At 42.3% G+C, this 8,310-nt stretch overlaps 1 pseudogene; it reads right to left on the reverse strand.

Moving 5' to 3' along the window:
- Positions 1–5,383: 5,383 nt before the first annotated feature.
- On the reverse strand, positions 5,384–7,739 carry LOC102995127 (40S ribosomal protein SA-like; annotated as a pseudogene).
- Between the last annotated feature and the right edge of the window lie 571 nt (positions 7,740–8,310).

Consider the following 8,310-nt stretch of genomic DNA (forward strand, 5'->3'; position numbering starts at 1 on the left):
TCAGTGCCCACATCCTCTTTTCAAAAGTACACACATGTGTATCACTTCCTAAATTACACTCATTGTCAAGAATTTTGGACTATAAAATCATCCAAGAGTTGTTTTTATCTGAGGCAGTTAACCGCTCCTTTAAAACATCGCAGTTGCCTTCACTTCATATCTTAAGAGCCTCTGTACATACAAGTTGGGGCCAAATATACTCACTCATCCTCAGGATTTTGAATTTCAAAGAAAGCAGGAAGTTCACATACAAATGACTTTCATTTCAGGTGCTTGCATGGATTTTCCTCTACCACCAATTAATTGGGCAAGCAGCATTGCTTTCACGTCACACCAGAAAGTGAAAACCAAATCTTAGGGCTACTTCAGATTTCTGAGACAAGTACTTATGGTCATTCCCAACTCAAAGTTACTCAGGCTTCTTGGCTCAAGTTGAAAGCATTTTCATTGGGAATTCCTTTGGCTTCACTTTCCAGGCCAGTCATGCAAACCATCCAAAACATAGACCAGTCTCACAACAACTGCAAGGGTTGGGGGTGGGGGCAGGTCTTTATGAAAATGGTAGCTTTACCTTCCAAGTCCTGAAGCCAAGAGCACAAGGGGGTTGACCATGAAGACTTGTCCAAAGAAGACTGGAGGAGAATAGAAGAGGTATTTGATAAAACCAGTATTAGAGGCAGCTGAGAAGGGGAAAAGAAGACACTGAGGTACACTAATATGTAGGTTGAGCTGTGTAGAGGGGCAAGGAGTTGGACCACTGGTTATGTACATCTCTTCCAGAGGTCACACGTGCAGACGTATTTAGGAGCCAGATTGGTAATGGAAGTAACTGAAACAAGTTGAGTATAAAACAAAAAGGAAGGATGGAGAGCACATACCCTGACTAAAGGGATTCACAGCTAAATAAATGCTAACGACACACATAACTGTTGAGCTGACTCTGCTTCTGCAAAACTTTTCTAGGATTTAAAAATACCCTGGATTCGTTGCAGAGTGCATCACTTCTACTAACTAATGTTTTAGCTATACGACATTATTAGCCACCATTGAAAGTCATTCTAAGAAAGAGCCCCACAAAACATACTATTATGTTTACTGACAGAAAGGTATTACTACAACATTACACCATGACAAATTTATGAGGGCCTGGGGAGATATTCCTTTCAGGTGTCAGCACCAATATTAGTCAAGTTTTTCTGATGATCATTGTAAATTTTTTGACTGATAATGTTGCCCTCTTTGCTTTGGTTTCCAGGAAGCAAAGAACTAAATTTGCAGCGCACCTATGACAAATTAGATAAGAGCTTGGGGTGATGTAACTGTTAAGTGACTGTATTATCTCTATAAGTTGCCTCAAATTCTTTTGAGGAACCGAGGAAGGTTTCATAAGCAAATAAATATCTCTCTATATTTATTTATTTACATTTTTATCTATATATTTATCTCTCTATATTTATTTAGCCCTCTCTGGCTACCAACACCTGGAAACTTCTCACAGTGGCAGAATCTCCAGGTAGCTGCCAAAGACAGAAATCTCTTTAGTTTTAGAAGATCAAGTAAATAAAAACAAGTCCTGATGTCAACTATACCCCACCCCAAATCTCTTTTGTCTGTCCTCTCTTCCATATTTCCACTATCATACTGTAATCAGATTCTGCTCTTGTGATCAGTGATTGCTATTGTCTTTGTATTCTCAGTGCATGTTACCATTCTTCTGGCTTCTTTGGGGATCTCTTTCCAACTCTGTGTGGTTCTGCCAGGGCTGGGAGACTTGCTGCCTACCCTCTCTATCACAGGAGTGACCCAGGCAGTCACCCCAAATGGAATACCCATTCCCCCCACCCTCCATTAATAATTGGTTCATTAATGTGCATGTGACCCCAGCAGCACCAGTCAGAAGCTTCCCTGGAATTGGTATACAGATACTGGACTTGCTCAACTGAGAAAAAAAGAGCCTGGCAGCCCTCTTGTATACTATGTGGAGAGACAGTTTGCATCAGAAGCTAAGGAGAGCAGCAGAGCCAAGAGATGGTGGGGGAGAAAGAGAAAACCTTGATGACATTCTAGAATTTGGATTTAGTCTGAAGCCAGATCCTCCCCTGGACATTTTGTTATAGCAGCCAATAATATCCCATTTTGTTCATACTAGTTCAACCAAGTTTCTGTCAAGACTGAAAGAGTCCTGATTGTACCCTGTCTCTGATGTTATGGCCTTGTCCCTATCACCTCAACCCACCCTCCACACAGCTAAGTGATCTTGTAACATTTCTAAGAAACATCTGATCTTGACATGTCCCTGCTCATTGTACTAAAACCTGTCACCTACAGGATAAAATAGAAACTCTCTGCATGATGTTCAAGGCTTATTATGTGGACTGACCACCTTCAGTTACCTGAATAAGTGTTAATAGTGACAATACTATGTTCTCTGGCTGAGTCAATGTTCTCTGGGCTAAGATACATTTGGGAAGAAAGTTTAGTCTTGTTGGCTTTCCTGTTGTGTGGTCTGTGATTTCTCTTGCTGACCATCAGAGTAGAACCTTGGGCTGAGCCCTGAAATAGAGTTAGGTCCCTCCTTGCTAATCCTGTGATGCAGTGACACAGAAACTAACCCTATGATATTAGATCTCTCTCGTGAAGTTCCCAACACTGAATCAAAACTGGGGGAAAGGGGAGACCATAGTAAAGTAGAGGTAGTAATAAGAATACCTTTCATTTATACTTTCTGGAGAACTAACAGTAACCTGTTAACCTGAAAAAGTTATTGAAACTTTCCAGAGGTGTTCAACTTGCCCCCAGGAAATAATCTAGATTTTCACATTAGTTCATTATCTTGTATGATCTCAGAACATTCCTGAGAATAAGGGAAAGAAAGCAGGTGTGTTTTTTATTTTGCAGAAAGAGAAATGGACACAGAGGGATTAAGAAGGGCATTTCCCAAGGCTTGACAGTAACTGTGCAGCCAGGATTAGAATGCCACACTTGTAGTATTAGCCCAGTGGTCTTCAGACTTTTTGTTGGCACAGTCCCCAGAAAAATGTTGAAAACTCTGCACTCCTCATACATTTCTAAGGTGACTTCAAAATTTGTCCATCCTATATTTAAAGAACTACAAAAAATATCATTTCCAGAACTTTCTAAATATAAACATTTAAAAATACATCTGATGTGTCCAATGGAATGCATCTTTTAAATGTCCAATAGAGTACTTCTCTGGTGGTGCAGTGGTTAAGAATCCACCTACCAATGCCGGGGACACCGGTTCGATCCCTGGTCCGGGAAGATCCCACATGCTGCGGAGCACCTAAGCCCGTGCGCCACAACTACTGAGCCTGCGCTCTAGAGCCCACAAGCCACAACTACTGAGCCCACGTGCCACAACTACTGAAGCCTGTGCGCCTAGAGCCCGTGCTGTGCAACAAGAGAAGCCACCACAGTGAGAAGCCTGTGCATTGCAACGAAGAGAAACTAGAGAAACCACTCACTGCAACTAGAGAGAGCCTGCGTGCAGCAACGAAGACCCAACATAGCCAAAACAATAATTAATTAATTAATTAAAAAAAAAAAATTTTTTAATGTCCAATGGAACTTAAATACCAAACCAATTTGAGCATCATATCCTTTTTTTTTTTTTTTTTTTGGCAGCCACTACGTGGCTTGTAGGATTTTAGTTCCCCAGCCAGGGATCAAACCCAGGCCCTTGGCAGTGAGAGTGCGGAGTCCTAACCACTGGACTGCCAGGGAATTCCCTATAATATCCTGTTAAAAAAAATAAATGAGTGAGCTCTTCTTTAATTTATTTATTCTTATTCTATTCTACTCCCCCCCTCAAAATTTAGTACTAATGTAATTTTATTTAGTTTTTCAAAATGGTTTATTGATCACCCTATCAAACTTCTTTACACATAAATATATATATATATCAATTTAAATTTTTAAGTTTCCTGTGACCGTAAGGTTCTAAGTAAAAAAGTCTTCTATATTTGTTACAGTTACTATAATTAATCATTTGACTAAAACAACATACATATATTATAAACTTTGATGGACAATTATAGAATAAAAAGGGAAATTGTATTGGAAATGCACCTTTTATTGAGAGGAGGGTTTTTTTTCCCAATTCATTCATGTATCTGTCAATGAATATTACTTATTGACAGAATGAGACAGAGTTCTCCATTATTTCTATTCCCATTATTGTATTTATAGATGAAAATCTTGGAAAAATCCTGTTCATAATTAAGTAGGTGGGAATGGAAAGACCCTTGTATGGTGACGTCAATCAATTCTTTGAGTTCCCTTTGAATTATATGCCAAAAACATGTTGTGATCTACCATCAAAAATTATTTTTAGTGATCTTTCAGATGACAGCTCCATTAGTTCTTGAATTTTGTGACAGCAAAGTATTGGAAAGCACTTGACTTGCAAAAATATATTAACCAGTCATTAGAGCCATTTACTGTTTCATACCTGTCCCTATACCTCCCAGAGTTTCTTCACGGGTGTTTTTTTACCACCTGGGGGAATGCATCTCAGTAAGACTGGAGAGAAAAGCCATTCATTTGTGGAGTAAGAAGAAGGATTGTAAAACAGAAGATGGAAAAGAAACCAGCAGGACAGGTTTCTCAGTGCATTCTCAGGCAGGTCAACTTTGAGAAATAACTCATACAGAAGTTGAGGATCTGGAAATTGATTCCCCTAAAGCTATCCATCCCATCCATCTCTTGGAAAGTCTTTGTAAACTCTTTTTGGATAAGCATACTGCAGTTTGAAGACCACTGTGTTAGCTTCTATCACCTTTTAAAATATCCTTCAAACTTGTGACCCATCCTTACACCTTGTATTTCAATCACCAATAATATGTTGGGCATTCTTCCAGTTATTGGACATACAACAATCAATAAAAGAGACAAAATTCCTGCCTTCCATGCTAGTGGAGGAGATAGACAATAAATTATCAGAGTTTGACTCCATTTTACACTGAGTGTGACAATGACATGGACATGCATGGCAGAGCCAGAAATAGAAAGCTCAGGCAGCTGCTGATCTTGGAACACAGCTGTCTTGTCTCCTCTGTAGCCTGCAAGGGCAGAGGATACTGTGACCTTTGCCCTAAGTTTCCCCAGCACCAAGCAAAATGCCAGGCACGTAATAGGCTCCTTCATACAAATTTGCCTAATTGATTGAGTGAAGTTGCAAGTCAAAGAAACTGTATTTATCTTTCCAAAGTGTCTGACACAATTGTCCCTTTAAGGAGGAATACTGTAGAACCATTCCTAAAATCAAAGCATTTTTAGATCCAAAAGGAAACTCAGTAACCACCTGATCCCATTTCTCCTTTTCTTTTCTGTTTTTTAAGAAACTGTTTATTTTCCATCGACCTTATTTCCATCTTCTGTTTAAGAGTCTGTGGAAGAGCAGCTTTGAGACCACTCTAGTTGTTTCTCCCCATTTAGTGGTCTGCGCAGCGGGAGCGGCAGACCGGCCTTCAGAGGCTGGCTGCGCGCCGCGGTCCTTCAGGAGGCGCTGCTGGAAGGTGCTGAGGCCACCTGCGCCTTCAGACCCGTCTGCAACTCCGGGTTGAGTAACAATAAGTTCGGGACCTGGAGCGGCTCATGCCCCCGGAAATTCCTCTGGGGTCTCAGCCTTTTCAGCAGCCGCCTGCTCTTCCTTTTCAGTCTCTTCACGATCCGTGTAGAAGCAGAGACGGGACCTGACCTCCCACGAGCGCGCACCTGAGATGGAGCCGCGCAGGCGCACACTCCCCAGGCCAGCACCACCACCTCAGACCCGCCGGGAGCTCCCCTCGTGCTGCAGGGATGGCAGTGTCCACACAGCGCAGGGGGAGAGTCTGTGTGACGTGGAGCAACGGTACGCGGGTTACCATAAGACGCCTCTGTGAGGCTGGTGGTCACCCCTGCTAACCGCACAACACACAGCGGAAGGCCGCCTGGATCCGGTTAGTGAAGCTGCCAGGAGTGGATGGAGCGCCTACAATAGGAGAGGCTCCCGTGGCAGCAGCAAACTTCAGCACAGATCGCTGGCCCGCATTCCTGGAGGGTATGACGCTGGCATCTGCTGGGTTTTCAGTGTCGACAATGGCACGAGCTGCTGGCAGAAGCTTCTCCCGGGTTCTCTTCAGATTTATGAGGTAACGCCATCACTTTTCCTTTTGTAGATGTGCTGTTCCATTTGGAGGTCAGGTTGGTGCCACCTAAGTGGGCTCTGCTGTGAGGGATTTGAGGACATCCTCCTCCTTCATTTGCAGGACATCAAGGGCTCTGGATATTATGAAATTTTCCCTGTAAGTTACAAGGGGCAGCCCAGAACAACGCTGCCATATGGACCCCTCTCTGGCTAGTGTGGAAAGACTATTTTGCCTTTTCTTGAAGAAGAAAATTTAAGCATGGAAAGGTGAAGCAACTTGTCAAGGTCATGAATCTAGTCAGTGACAGATGCTGTATTTGTGGCCAGTGGAAAATTTCTAGATACCTTCAATCCAGGCAAATTCTGCATCCAGTTTCCTTTAATGTTGCCCCAGTTTGATAGTTGCCACTTAGAAATGTCCCTGCCCCATACCCATGTAACCTCCCAACAAAACCTTAGTGTCTATATAAAAAGTGAAATAAGAAAATGTTTCTCCCTTTATTTCATGAATTCCCTTGGAATTCACAAAATACATATATCTCATAACAGAAACAATTGGTCAGTTGGGTCATTTAGAGTGGCTACTTCTACAACCCAAAATGTGGTTTCTGGTTTTTAGCTTGGAGAGTATGAATGGAACTTCTAATGAATGGGAGTCTTGTACAGTTTCACTGTGAATTTAATATCTGTAAATGGAGCCCCAAGGCCAAATTTCCCATAAAGGGTTAGCAGAATTATTGGTCAGGAAGATTCCTTAGACAGAGAAATAACAGTTCAAGTGGAAATGCAGTTGCTTCTGTTCTGAGGCCTCTGGGGTAAGTCCTTGGGGTGGGTGCTGCCCCTACTAGAGGGAAGTCCCTGGTAGCTGAATAAAGAGGTTCCACGTAAAGGAAAGAAAGAGTTGTTTTATTACCCTGGCACAAAATGGAAACCAAACAAGTAAATAAAGGAAGAGTTTCTGAGAGAAGAATTTGTTGGTTTGGTTTCTGGGTGTGTCCCCAGTGGTTTCACTTTGCATTTCTGTGGCGTTTGATTGAAGTGATATACTGTGAGAAGTTTCTGCCCATGGCTTTCCAATAAGAAACCCTGGAAACCACACTCAGGGGTAGGCACCAATGAAACCCAAAGAAGAGATCACTTCATAGCTATCCTTTAACCTCCACTGATGACTCTCAGGTAATGAGCTCCAACCCCATGCTCTCTTCCGTGTCCTAAGCTGGATTTCTCACTCCCTTCTGGAAGTCTTTATCTGAAGGTTCCCAAAACATCTCATATGGACCCCTCTCTGGCTAGTGCAGAAAGACCATTTTGCCTTTTCTTGAAGGAGAAAATTTAAGCCTGGAAAAGTGAAGCAACTTGTCAAGGTCACGAATCTAGTCAGTGACAGAGGCTGTGTTTGTGGCCAGTGGAAAAATCTCTAGAAACCTTCAATCCAGGCAAATTATCTTCATTGTCTTTGCCCCTGAAACTGCTCCTTCTCCTATGTTCTCTTGTTCAGAAAACAGCCCTACCGTTTATCCAGGTACCCCAGTCTGAAACTTGGAATTTCTTCTTGACTCTTTCTCTGAAACCACTTCAAATTCAAATTCATCATCAGGTCCTGTCATGGCTGCCTTCTAAATAAATTTCACACCTTGCTTGTCCTCAGCAGGGCCTAGGGCCAATGCCTTACTGGAGTGAGTCACCAGTTCTTACCAGGGCTGATATGAAAACCTCCTCCCCAGAGTCCCAGCCTCCACGAAGTTCCCTCCATTCCATCCACCACATCATTCCTCATGTTTTTTCAGAAAAGCAAATCCAATTACCTACCTTTCCACTCTGCAAAGTCCTTCAGTGGCTCTGGCCACAGAGGCATCTATGAGGTATGAAACAAGGAGGAAACCTGTAAGTCTGGATGCGTGAGCAGGAATTCTAGCCCTGCTACTCATCTTGGGCAAGTCACTTGGCCTGTATGAGCCTCCATTTCCTTACCCATAATATAAGGTATTTTGAACTAGGACAATAGACTTACACTTTTTAGTCCAGGATCAACAGTAAGAAATACATTTAAACCATCACACACAGAGACACTTATTCATAAACACAGCACACACAAAAATGCACACACAAAAAAACACATATATGCACATGCAGACCACACATATACACACACGAACTCACCT

This window comes from Physeter macrocephalus, chromosome 1 (genome assembly GCF_002837175.3).
Source record: "Physeter macrocephalus isolate SW-GA chromosome 1, ASM283717v5, whole genome shotgun sequence".
NCBI classification, from domain to species: domain Eukaryota; kingdom Metazoa; phylum Chordata; class Mammalia; order Artiodactyla; family Physeteridae; genus Physeter; species Physeter macrocephalus.